The sequence below is a fragment of the Rattus norvegicus genome, chromosome 10, assembly GCF_021556685.1.
Source record: "Rattus norvegicus strain SHRSP/BbbUtx chromosome 10, alternate assembly SHRSP_T2T, whole genome shotgun sequence".
Taxonomy (NCBI): domain Eukaryota; kingdom Metazoa; phylum Chordata; class Mammalia; order Rodentia; family Muridae; genus Rattus; species Rattus norvegicus.
The window spans coordinates 112,862,435-112,874,527 of NC_141543.1; the positions used below are offsets into that span (position 1 = coordinate 112,862,435).

Here is a 12,093-nt window from a genome sequence, read left to right on the forward strand (position 1 = left end):
ATTTTAAGGAAATGAGAGGTTATATTCACCAGACCCCTAAGGTATAGCAAACATGGACTGACTACCTGAAATCAATGTAACAAAAGATGCACAATAAATAAAAGTGGGGACATGGCCACTCCGTAGGTATTATTGACGAGGTTCTTATCGTAGATGTGAGGGAAAAGCACAGTCAGGGGCATATGGAAGAGTCTGGCTGAACATGGCCAGCAGAATAGACAGTCATGAGAGGAAAGAGAGAGGGACAGAGTGAGAGATGAAGAGAAGAACGAGGGAGACAAAAGACCAAAAGGGCAGACAGCGTGTAGTCAAAATGGCTGAGTCTTATAGGCAAAGAGAAGCTAGAGGGAAGGGAAGCTCAGGGTCTAGAGAGGTTTAGGGTAGTGGGTGAGAGTGACAAATGCAGAGAAGAACCGGGACTCTTACTTGCTGAGACCTTGACTGTCATCCACTTTGACAGTCAGTGGGCACCACAGTTAGCCATTTGTCCCTGGTTTCTTTCAGACCTAACGCACAATAACAAGTGACACTAAAACCTGGACCACTTGTCCCTATTTTGTAGTTGCCTCCAACACACATATGGTGATCTGCGGGTGCTAGAACAGCACACTGTAGCAGAGATTTCCGTCACTTTCCCGTTCTCTTTAGATCTATTTGCTTCGTGTTTTGTAACTTCATAATGACTTTATAAAAGTACACAGCAGCCATGCATAACCTTGGAAGTTTTGTCAGTATATAGGTACAGTATACACTCAGGCAACTGGATGAGGCATTTTGATATAGGCCTGTAACCAAAGTGCTTGGAATGCTGGGGAGAATTGCTCCACAAATTCAAAGCCAACTTCAGTTACAGAGTGAGTTCAAGGCCAATATGGGCAATCTAGTGTCACCAGGTGTAATGCAGCGGAGCAGTGCTTGGCTAAGAATGCACACAGGACCTGCATTCAATCACCAGTACCAGTTAGTGGGTAAATAAAAAATGCCATTTTCTATTATCTTTTTTTTTTTGGAGCTGGGGACCGAACCCAGGGCCTTGCGCTTGCTAGGCAAATGCTCTACCACTGAGCTAAATCCCCAACCCCCATTTTCTATTATCTTATGTATATAAGTACACTGTAGCTGTCTTCAGACACACCAGAAGAAGGCATCAGATCCCATACAGATGGTTGTGAGCCACTATGTGGCTGCTGGGATTTGAACTCAGGACCTCTGGAAGAACAGTGAGTTCTCTTAACCACTGAGCCATCTCTCCAACCTTTGTCTCTCTTTTTTTTTTAATACAGGTTTAGCCAGGTGGTGGCAGTGCACACCTTTAATCCCTGCACTGAGGTAGGGGCAGGGGCAGGGGCATCTCTTGTAAGTTTGAGGCCAGCCCCATCTACAGGGTGAATTCCAGGATAGCCAGAGCTACATAAAGAAACCTTTGTGTAGTTCTGCCTCTGGATAAGTGGTTCTTATTAACTAAAGTATATCGACTCGGTGTATGTTTTATTATGCTTAAGATCTCACTCCAAGGGGGCTGGAGAGATGGCTCAGCGGTTAAGAGCACCCGACTGCTCTTCCAGAGGTCATGAGTTCAATTCCCAGCAACCACATGGTGGCTCACAACCATCTGTAAAGAGATCTGATGCCCTCTTCTGGTGTATCTGAAGACAGCTACAGTGTACTTATATATAATAAATAAATAAATCAAAAAAAAAAAAAAAAAAAGATCTCACTCCAAGAAAGGCTTAGGAATACACTGAGATCCAGCATGCCACGTGTTGTCACTGGCTGGCTAGTAAAGGCTGTCTATTGGCTTAAATCACATCCAGGCAGTCTTCTCTGGTAAGTAACCACAGCACCAGGACAGGACTAAAAGGAGAGAGACTCTATCAAAGACAAGCAAACAAAACCAAAGAGGGACAGTTGGATTTCAGTTCACCTGGATTTGTAAAGTGAGACCCTGTCTCAAAGGCATACTTTTTTTTTTTTTTTTTTGGTTCTTTTTTTCGGAGCTGGGGACCGAACCCAGGGCCTTGCACTTCCTAGGCAAGCACTCTACCACTGAGCTAAATCCCCAACCCCTCAAAGGCATACTTTTAAGATTTATCTTGTCTTATGTATATGAGTGTTTCGCCTACATGTATGTATGAAGACCAGGCTACGTGCTTCCCTGGCACCTGGGGACATCAGAAGAGGGTACTCGATCCCCTGGAAGTGGTTACAGATGGTTGGTTGAGAGTTGTAGAAAGTTCTGAGAACCAAACCCCAGGTCCTTTGCAAAAGCAACAGATGTTCTTACTATTGAGCCAACTCTCCATCCCTATTTTTTGTTGTTTTTATTTGTCTGTATGGTGTGTGTGTGCGTGTGTGCGTGCGTGTGTGTGTGTGTGTGTGTGTGTGTGTGTGTGTGTGTGTGTGTGTGTGTATCTGGCTGACTGGCTGGCCTGGAACTCTGGGATCTGGCCCCCTCTGTCTCCCAAGTGCTGGAGTTAAAATCATGCACTGCTACACACATTTCAAAGCTGGATTTTGTTTTTGCTTTTGTTTTTCTTTTTTTCTTTTCCAAGACAGGATTTCCCTGGGTATCCCCCTGGCTGTCCTGAAACCCACTCTGTAGAGCCAGCTAGCTTTGAAGACACACAGAGATCTGCCTGCCTCCTTCTCCCGAGTGCTGGAAACTGCCCAGTTTAAGAAGAGGCTTTTATAGGGTTGGGGATTTAGCTCAGTGGTAGAGTGCTTGCCTAGCAAGCACAAGGCCCTGGGTTTGGTCCCCAGCTCCAAAAAAAAAAAAAAAAAAACAGAAGAAGAGGCTTTTATTTATACACTGGCAGAGGTCTACACCCAGAACTAGGGTGCCCTGAATGCAGCCCCCAGACACCTCACTCAGGGGCTTATAAAGGCAAAGGACACAAGTTATATTCTCTTCTAGTGCAAGCATGAGGTCCTCTTATGCAAGACAAACGTATGTATGTACAGAAGCAGAAACAGAAGTAGAAAAATAGCCCTTAACAGCCCTTAACATTTGGAACTCTAATTTTGCCTTACAGTTCTCTAAAAGCCCAGGGATTTTAAACTTTAAGCATACCATTAGCGTTAGCCATGAACATAATGCTAGCTTTCACTGTCCTGTGTGCTGAGATTTATAGCTTGAATGGAGTCAGTTGTGCTAAGGCCTGGGACCCTGTTATACTAGAACTTACTCACGGTATAGACCAGGCTGCCCTCCAACTCAGAGTCCTCCTGCCTCTGCCTCTTAGGTGCTGGGATTAAAGGTTTGCATCAACATACCTAGCTGCTTTTAGTTAATTTTTTAAATCACTTAACTTTGGAGGTCATACAGCCCAGCAATAAATTATTTCTCCTAATAGGTTTGTTGTAGGTGACACCTCTGCCTGTACCTGTAGGGTAAAAGATCCAAGCCCACTTCTGGGTTTGGAAACCTATCAAAAACCCAGCAATTCCTGAGCATGAAAACCACCAATCCCTTAGCTCAAAATCCCAATAATTCCTGGACTTGACTGAAATCTCACCAATCCCCACCCTGGAAATCTCCACCTTGGAAAACTCTGGCACAGCCTTATCTACTGGAAATAGTGAAAGTCATGAAGCTAGCACAGTTGTTTGACATAATTCCTGCAAAGCTGAGCTGGATGCTGCGATCGCTGTCATCTGTCACGTTTGGGGTTTGGTCTCTGTGTGTTGCATTCTTGGGGACTTATGATTCATTTTATGTCTTTTCCTGAGGAAAATTATGTCTGAGTCTTTTTTTAGGAAAATCCTAAAATTAACCTTATCCGGCTGTATTTGTAAGTCTTCCTTATGCTCTGGAGATCATTAAGGCACAGATAAACACGTAATTAAATGAGGCCATTTCTCCAAGAAACTTCTTGGTGTATCAGCCCCTGAGCTAACTCAAACAATATAATTGGTGCAGGGTAAATAGAGACAACTGACAAACTCTGACTGGCCAGGGGAGAACAGGTTACAGATTCAAGGCCTCCCTTTGCAGTATGCTTAGAGCTTTCTGAAAATTAAGTTTAAAGATAGGGGGTCTTAGAGGACACACCCTTAGAGAAATAGAACTCAGTAAGTAAGACAGATTAACTAGGGGCTGGAGAGATGGCTCAGCGGTTAAAAGCACTGATAGCTCTTCCAGAAGTCCGGAGTTCAAATCCCAGCAACCACATGGCTCATAACCACCTGTAATGAGATCTGATGTCCTCTTCTGGTGTGTCTGAAGACAGCTACAGTGCACTTATATATAATAATCTTTTTTAAAAGGATAGATCGACTAAATAAGCTTTTCCTACTTTATAGCATAGATAATGAAATAATAAAAGAAGTAGGTATTCATATTTGTTATTAATAAAAAGACTGGTTCAGATATTTTCTGTTAGTCTGGAGTGGTTTAAAACTGCAAACATTGATAAATGTGTTTGCTTTCAAGGAGATGTGCTTTAGATCTTTAAATTGGAGTTATAGGGCTGATGATAAAAATAAAATCTGGAGCCTTGGTTCCCTGCAGCGCACGGTGCGGGTGCACTGCAGGCAGGTGACTCGCAGTTGGAAACAAGTGTTGCCGAGTTGAAGGGTGAAGAACTGCAAGATGCGGGCGATAGGGATCGGTGCCCTGGTGGTTACTGCTGTCATCATCACCATCGTGTGGTGTGTCTCTTTTTTTTTTTTTTTTTTTTTGGTTCTTTTTTTTCGGAGCTGGGGACCGAACCCAGGGCCTTGCGCTTCCTAGGTAAGCCCTCTACCACTGAGCTAAATCCCCAGCCCCGATGTGTCTCTTAATGAAGGACAAACAAACGCAACCGAAGCCCGACGTCAGGATCTTCTTCGAGACTTTCTACTTAGAACTGCGTGTTGTCACGGTTACCTACTGGTTTTTCCCAAATGATTGTTTGCGTTAGTTCACATACAGTTCGGTGCCTAGAAAATGTGCCTTTGTTTTTCGTATACACTCGAAACTGGAGGTGTGACCTGCCCTGCCCACATTTTGCACGGTACCTTTACAGATTTATGGACTGGGAAAGAGGACTTGTGTGTTTCAGAGTGCTGACATCTAGGTGGATGTTGTCACTGATGGCTTGTGGATTCAAGGGAGAGGATTTTGTTCAAGTCAGCTGTCCCCACACCTAACATCGACTTCAAAACCACAGTTTAAACCTTTGGGTAATTAGATTCCCAACTTGGACCTTCCAAACAAAACAAAAAGTCGGTGACAATAGAGGAGCATGCCTTATTTTGATAACTAGGTAACTTTTCATTAAGAGCACCCTCCATTTGTAAGCACTACTGACTCCACTGTATTTAAGATGCTGGTGAAGAGCTTATGCTCTTACGTTAGATACGGAGATGTTCACTGTCTTATTCTTGTCGTGCATTACTTCTTTTTTTTTAAGATTTATTTATTTAATGTATATATATAAGTACACTGTAGCTGTCTTCAGACACACCAGAAGAGGGCATCGGATTCCATTACAGATGGTTGTAAGCCACCATGTGGTTGCTGGGAATTGAACTCAGGACCTCTAGAAGAGCAGTCAGTGCTCTTAACCACTGAGCCATCTCTCCAGCCCCGTGCATCACTTCTAAAATAGTATTTTAGTCAGAAATGACCCTTTAGGGAGTTCTTATAGAACTATGACCAAAGTTTCTACTTTGCCAAAAGTTAAATACACATGAATTGTCCATAAGTTTGTCCCCAGTAGTAAATTCAAATAAGTGCCAAGTGTAACTCAAGGTGCCCTTTAAGAAAAAATGCTGGCATCCTCTGCCAGTCGCCATGGCTGCCTACAAGCTGGTGCTGATGCGCATGGCGAGAGTGCCTGAAACCTGGAGAACCTCTTTAGCGGCTGGTAAGAACCAACCTGAGCCCAGAGGGCCACGAAGAGGTGAAGCATGGCGGGCAGGTGTTGTGAGATGCTGGCTATGAGTTTGACATCTGCTTCACCTTTGTGCAGAAGAGAGCAATCCGGACCCTCTGGACAGTCCTGGATGTCATTGACCAGATATGGTTGCCAGTGGTCAGGACCTGGCGCCTCAATGAGCGACACTATGGGGGTCTAACAGGTCTCAATAAAGCAGAGACTGCTGCTAAGCATGGTGAGGCACAGGTAAAGATCTGGAGACGATCTTATGATGTCCCGCCACCTCCAATCGAGCCTGATCTTACTTACGCAGACCTTACTGAGGACCAGCTACCCTCCTGTGAGAGCCTGAAGGATACTCTTGTCAGAGCACTGCCCTTCTGGAATGAAGAAATTGTCCCCCAGGTCAAGGAGGGGGAAAGGGTCTTGATTGCTGCCCGTGGCAACAGCCTACGGGGCATTGTCAAGCATCTGGAGGGTCTGTCAGAAGAGGCCATCATGGAGCTGAACCTGCCAACTGGCATCCCCATCATCTATGAACTGGACAAGAACTTGAAGCCCATCAAGCCCATGCAGTTCCTTGGAGATGAGGAGACCGTGCGTAAAGCCATGGAAGCTGTGGCTGCTCAGGGCAAGGTGAAGAAGTGAAGTCAAGGAGGCAGATTCCTACCCTGACACCCTCTCTCCCTTCCTGTTCCTGCCTCCTGCACCCTCCCGTGCACCTGCTACACTGACTACATCTTTAGGATCTTCAGTTTAAGTTGTAGTTGCAGATGGAGACCTGTGGCTCCCATTCTCCTTTTAGTATTTTATCCCCCGCACCCACTCCCTTCATAGAATCTAGTCAGAATAACACCTCTGGGGTGCAGGCTCTTGGTCCACATCCAGGGACGGCTCCCTGTAACCAGGAGAGTTGAGAGATAATAATTATAGTTTTTCTTAGCTCTTTGTTTACTAACGGTCTGCTTAGGAAGAAGTCCGGGAGGGACTGTATGTGGTATGACCAATGAGGAGAAGCTGTGGTCCAGTTTTGTCCCTGGAACCTGTCCTGCACGTTTCTCACAATTAGGTAACTGGGGGCATAGTCATTCCAGTGGAGAGTGAAAGTAACCTCTTGCTGATTAAAAGACCCTACTTTGTCTCTGACCCCAAAGGAGCTGCTGGCCCTAGAAGGTTGGGAACAGTCTTGTCAAGTCTATGTGTTACATTTACTTTTACAAAAATAAAGTATATATACATATATCAGCACACAAAAGGAACGTGGAGGTTGCTAGTGGCAGTTGAAACAGTCCTATGTGGTCACCAGAAAACAAGCCATTCCTCATATCAAATGGGATAAACTCCTTGTACCTCTTGCTGTGTTTTGGATCCCTTTGCCTTGTTTTGTGGAGGTGAAGTGCCCCTTGATCATGTCCAAGGTTTTGTCTTTCACCGTCTGAATCATGTTCCAGCTGCTTGACCCTACTGTGTGGGTTCAGAACTCGTTTGGGCATAACAACTAAGTCTCTTTCCAGATCAGTATAATAAAGGAGTGATGTGCGATAAAAAAAAAAAAGAAAGGAAAGGAAAAGAAAAGAAAAAATGCTATAAAAATAAAAAAAGAAAAGAAAGAAAAAGAAAAAAATGCTAGCACTGTCTGAGCCTTCAGCGTCTTGACAGTCCTTCCTGTGGAATGCTGTAGATACGGCTTCTCATCCTGATTTGGTTTCTTTCCTAGAACTATAGAGGTGACCTCAAATCACACCTGTAGACAAGATATTCAGTCAGCAGTTCGCAGACTGAACTAGGCTGTGGCCTCTAGTGTGATGAGAGCAGCATCTGCAGCCTCACAAAGTCAGCACAGAGTTCTGGGAGACTATCTACTGCTTTTACTCACCCTCTGTATTATGCTTGAGGTGAGGCATCAGTCACTCCTAACAGACAGCTAACCAGAGACACCTGTTGCTCTTAGGATGTAGCCATTGTTGTCTGCGGCAATTTTGTTGTTTATGTGAGGCTTTCATCAAGGTTTGTTCACTGCTTGCCTGTGGCAATATCACCAGGATGTCCTGAAGTCTGTGTCTGTGTGCAAAGCAGCATTAGCCAAGATGTCATAGAATCTGGTTCTAGTTTATTTTTTGTTTTTTTTTTGTTTTTTTTTTGTTTGTTTTTTTATCTGATCCCCTAACATTACTGAAACAATACAAGTGTTGAAGACATGCCTTGCAGCATCAGCCTAGCGCCTCTGTCCTGGTCTGACCCCACAATTTTGGTGCTGTTTCCTCATACTCTGTCCCATGTAACTCACTGGTTCCCGTATTAACACAGTTATACCTCGTTTCTCTGTGCATTTAGCTGGGAATGTTCCCACTATGGTGACCAGAATAAAGTTGTTTATTAACATGAAAAAAAATCTGTTCTATTTGCATTTCCTAATTGTGACTAAACTTGTAACTCTGGACATAAAATCAAATATAATCTGCACTTCTTGGATAATCGTTGTTCTGTGAAATAATAGTCTTTTTTTCTATGAAACCTGTAAATAAAGAAGCACCTGATTGCTACTCAGAGATGCAAGATTCCTTCACCACCTCCTACTAACTCCTCTCTTCCTTTATCTCCTCTGTAGCTAGGCTGCCCTGTTGACAACTGCCCAGGCAGGCCCCTGGTAAAATTCCTCCCCAAAGAAACCCTATATAAGTAAGCCTGTCTCCTGCTCAGCTCCAAACTACTACTCACCCAAGCAGAGACAATTATCCTCTTTTTTTCTGTCCCTGTAAATCTCTTGTATGAGGTTTGTTGTACTGGGTTACTTTGTGGTATTCCTTGGTTCCCAACTGCTAGGATGCTTGCTTTTCTTTCAGAACTGCAAGACTTTCACATGGAAAAACTCTTTCCTCCTGAGCTGTAACAGTTTCACCGGGGTAACCTTCCCCGCAGCACGGTTAGGAAGCCATTCAGCTGTAATAACAATGTAACAGCATAGGTGTTTTCCTCTCAGAGCTGAGACACCATATGGGGAAAAATTTCCTCCTCAGAGCAAAGCTGTACTGCTTTCATTGAGGAAATCTTTCCTGTCAGAGATGTAACACAGTACCTATGTAGTAATAAGGTAAAATTGTACAGCTGAGTGATAGAACATTTGCAGAAACTCCAGTCGTTTTGTGAGTGTAGCTGAAAATATGGAGGGCAGGTTGAAAGTAAGCTGTATTGGTTCAGTGTAGGTAGTTTGTTTTTTCAGCCTCTATGCTTAATGAAACTGAGCAATTTTTGTACCTCCCAGAAACTGATGCTAGTTATGCAAAACTTGTTTATAATTATCCACTTGCAGAGATATAATGGCAACACAGGACAATGTATTTTTAAATTTATTATATATTCATTGGTGTTTGCCTGCATGTATGTCTGTGTAAGGGTGTCAGAATTCCTGCAACTGGAGTAACAGTTGTGAGCTGCCATGTGAGGGCTTGAAATTGAACCCATGTCCTCTGGAAGAGCAGCCATACTATTACTCCTGGACCATCTCCCAAGCACCCGATAAAAATATTTTATCAGAAAAGTGCATGTAAGCAACAAAAGTTGAAAGTTTCTCTCAGACAGAAGGAAGATCAGCTGCAAAGAAGACTCTTGGACCAGACCAGCTCCCTGGAAGAGGTTTAAACCAACTGAGACACCTAGAAAAGAGACACTCTCCAACCTCCTGAGCTGCCTGTAGGCTGTAGCTGGTGCTACAGGGTCCCTGATTTGTGAGCTGTCACCCAAGCTGTGGTTGGCTTTTGTGATGCAGCTGTCCTTGAGTCATTTCTGCTCCCATAACCCCTCACTCATATTCCTGCAAGTAACCCAGTAGAACTTATTGGTTCACCAAGTTAAACTTCGGTGGTATCCATACTTTGATCTGTCATGGGCTCCCTCTCTGGGTACATACATGTACATTGTGACATACATGACAAATCAGGAAGTTCTGTCACACAACACTGGAAAATCATAAGAAGTACATGCCTGAATTGTTCAGTATGACATTAGAAAACATTTTGCAGGTTAGGAATGTAGGTCAGTTTGGAATACTTACTTTATTTTTTTTATTTACTTACTTAATTTTTAGATAGGGTATCACTTTAGTTCTGGGTTGCCTGGAACTTACTGTGTAAACCAGGCAGGCCTTAACCTCATGGAGATCTGCCTGTCTCCAGGGTGCTGGGATTAAAAGAATGCAAAAACATATCTGGGCTTTTATTTTGTGTGTGCAAATGTTTTTCCTGTGTGTATACCACATGCATGTCTGGTGCTCACAGAGGTCAAAGGAGGGTGCTGCTGCCAGCCAGTGATGGTGCACATCTTTAATCCTAGCACCTAGGAGGCAGAGTCAGGTGAATCCCGGATTTCAAGACCAGGCTGGTCTACAGAGCGAGCTCTAGGACAGCCAGGGTTACACACAGAAACCCTGTCTCAAAAACAAAACAAACAAAAGAACAACAAAAACCAAGCAGGGTGTCACATACCCTGGAAACAGGAGTTAATGGGAGTGCTGAGAACCAACACCAGAAATCAGGAATCAACCCAGGTCCTCTGCAATAGCAAATGCTCTAAACAGCTAAGCCATTTCTCCAGCCACAAGAGACTCCATCTTAATAAGACTCAAATAGGGGGGCTGGGGATTTAGCTCAGTGGTAGAGCGCTTACCTAGGAAGCGCAAGGCCCTGGGTTCGGTCCCCAGCTCCGAAAAAAAGAACCAAAAAAAAAAAAAAAAGACTCAAATAATCCACAAGTTAGGTGTGGACTTGAATGTTTGGTTATTGCTTCTAGGCCTTACAAGTATGGATCATATTGTTTGGCTAGCTTCCAGCTGGATAACCAAATCAGATGTAAAATCTCATTGAACATTTGTGGAATCTTAGTGTGAGTGTAATCTTTACATGACTCTCAGTAGTAGTGGAGGTGAAAGTATATAGGTAACTAATGTAGAACTTTCTTTTTTTTTTTTTAAAAGATTTACTTATTTATTATACATAAGTACACTGCAGCTGTCTTCAGACACACCAGAAGAGGGCATCAGATGTCATTACAGATGGTTGTGAGCCACCATGTGGTTGCTGGGATTTGAACTCCGGACCTCTAGAAAGAATACTTGGTGCTCTTAACCGCTGAGCCATCTCTCCAGCCCTAGAACTTTCTTGATATCAAGACATTTCTACCAGAATTTTGAGAATAAATCACTCCTAGCTATATAAGCATGCAGAACTAAAGGGATGTGCTGACAGTTCATGAGTATACCTCAAAGGATGTAGATCAAAAGAAACTTCCCAACTAGACGGGCTTATGATTCCTGTCTTCAGTTTCTTTCCCTAGTCTTCCCTAATTTTGCAGTTAATCAAGAGGATCGGCAAAATGGCTAAGCTCCTAAAGTTGGTTCTGAGTTTGATCCTTGGAACCAAGATGGTAGGAGAGAATGAACTTCCGTGTGTGTGCACGTATGCACACGAATACACTATATATGTAAATAACATACAAATATACATCTATATTTTCCCATATATATGGAAAAACTGCTAAAGATACAGAAGAGAGGAGGAGAACACAAAGGTAGCCTTTGCAACAGGACAAGTTTTGGTTCTAGGGATGGGACCTGGAGCTTCTCCGGCGACTGCTCATACTCATGACACCACTAAGAATAATTTTAGTGAACTCACAGTGATGTTAAAATTTTCATTTATGTTGTGTGTGTACGAATCCATAGTGGCGAGTGGAGGAGAAGGCAACTTGCAGTTTACCAAGTTTACTTACCCATTTCACTGGGCCTCAAATTCATATTTCTTTGTTATAAGAGTGTTCTGGTAGCATGTGTGCAAATGATGCACTGTGTGTCTGTTGTCTCCAGTGGACAGAAGAGGGTGCGCGATCACTGGAGCTGGAGTCAGGGAGGTTTCTAGCCAGTCACAGGTGCTAGGAACCAACTTTGATCCTCTCAAAGAACTGCAGAGCTCTTAGCCATCATCTCCCCAGCTCCCTTAAATTCTTAATGATATGTTTAAACTCAGCTTTCAGAAGATACTGAAAAAAAAAAAAAAACCAAACTCCATTTAACAACCAAATTCAGAGAAAGTGTGGGTCTGTGATAGCCAGCCCTATCCTGGGGACGTTGCTATGGTTGGTCCAGAAATAAACTGCTCTATCCCAGTCATTTCAGACACTGTGAGTGCACAATCCTGTGTCATAATTTACATATAACTCCTGTGGGACAGCTAAAGAAACT

General features: G+C 43.5%; 1 pseudogene across 1 annotated transcript; it reads left to right on the forward strand.

Annotated features, from left to right (window-relative positions):
• The first annotated feature begins 5,776 nt into the window (after window positions 1–5,776).
• Pgam1-ps1 (phosphoglycerate mutase 1, pseudogene 1) lies at window positions 5,777–7,485 on the forward strand (annotated as a pseudogene). The gene has a single exon (XR_015632355.1). The product of XR_015632355.1 is annotated as a phosphoglycerate mutase 1, pseudogene 1 (transcript).
• Window positions 7,486–12,093: the final 4,608 nt, after the last annotated feature.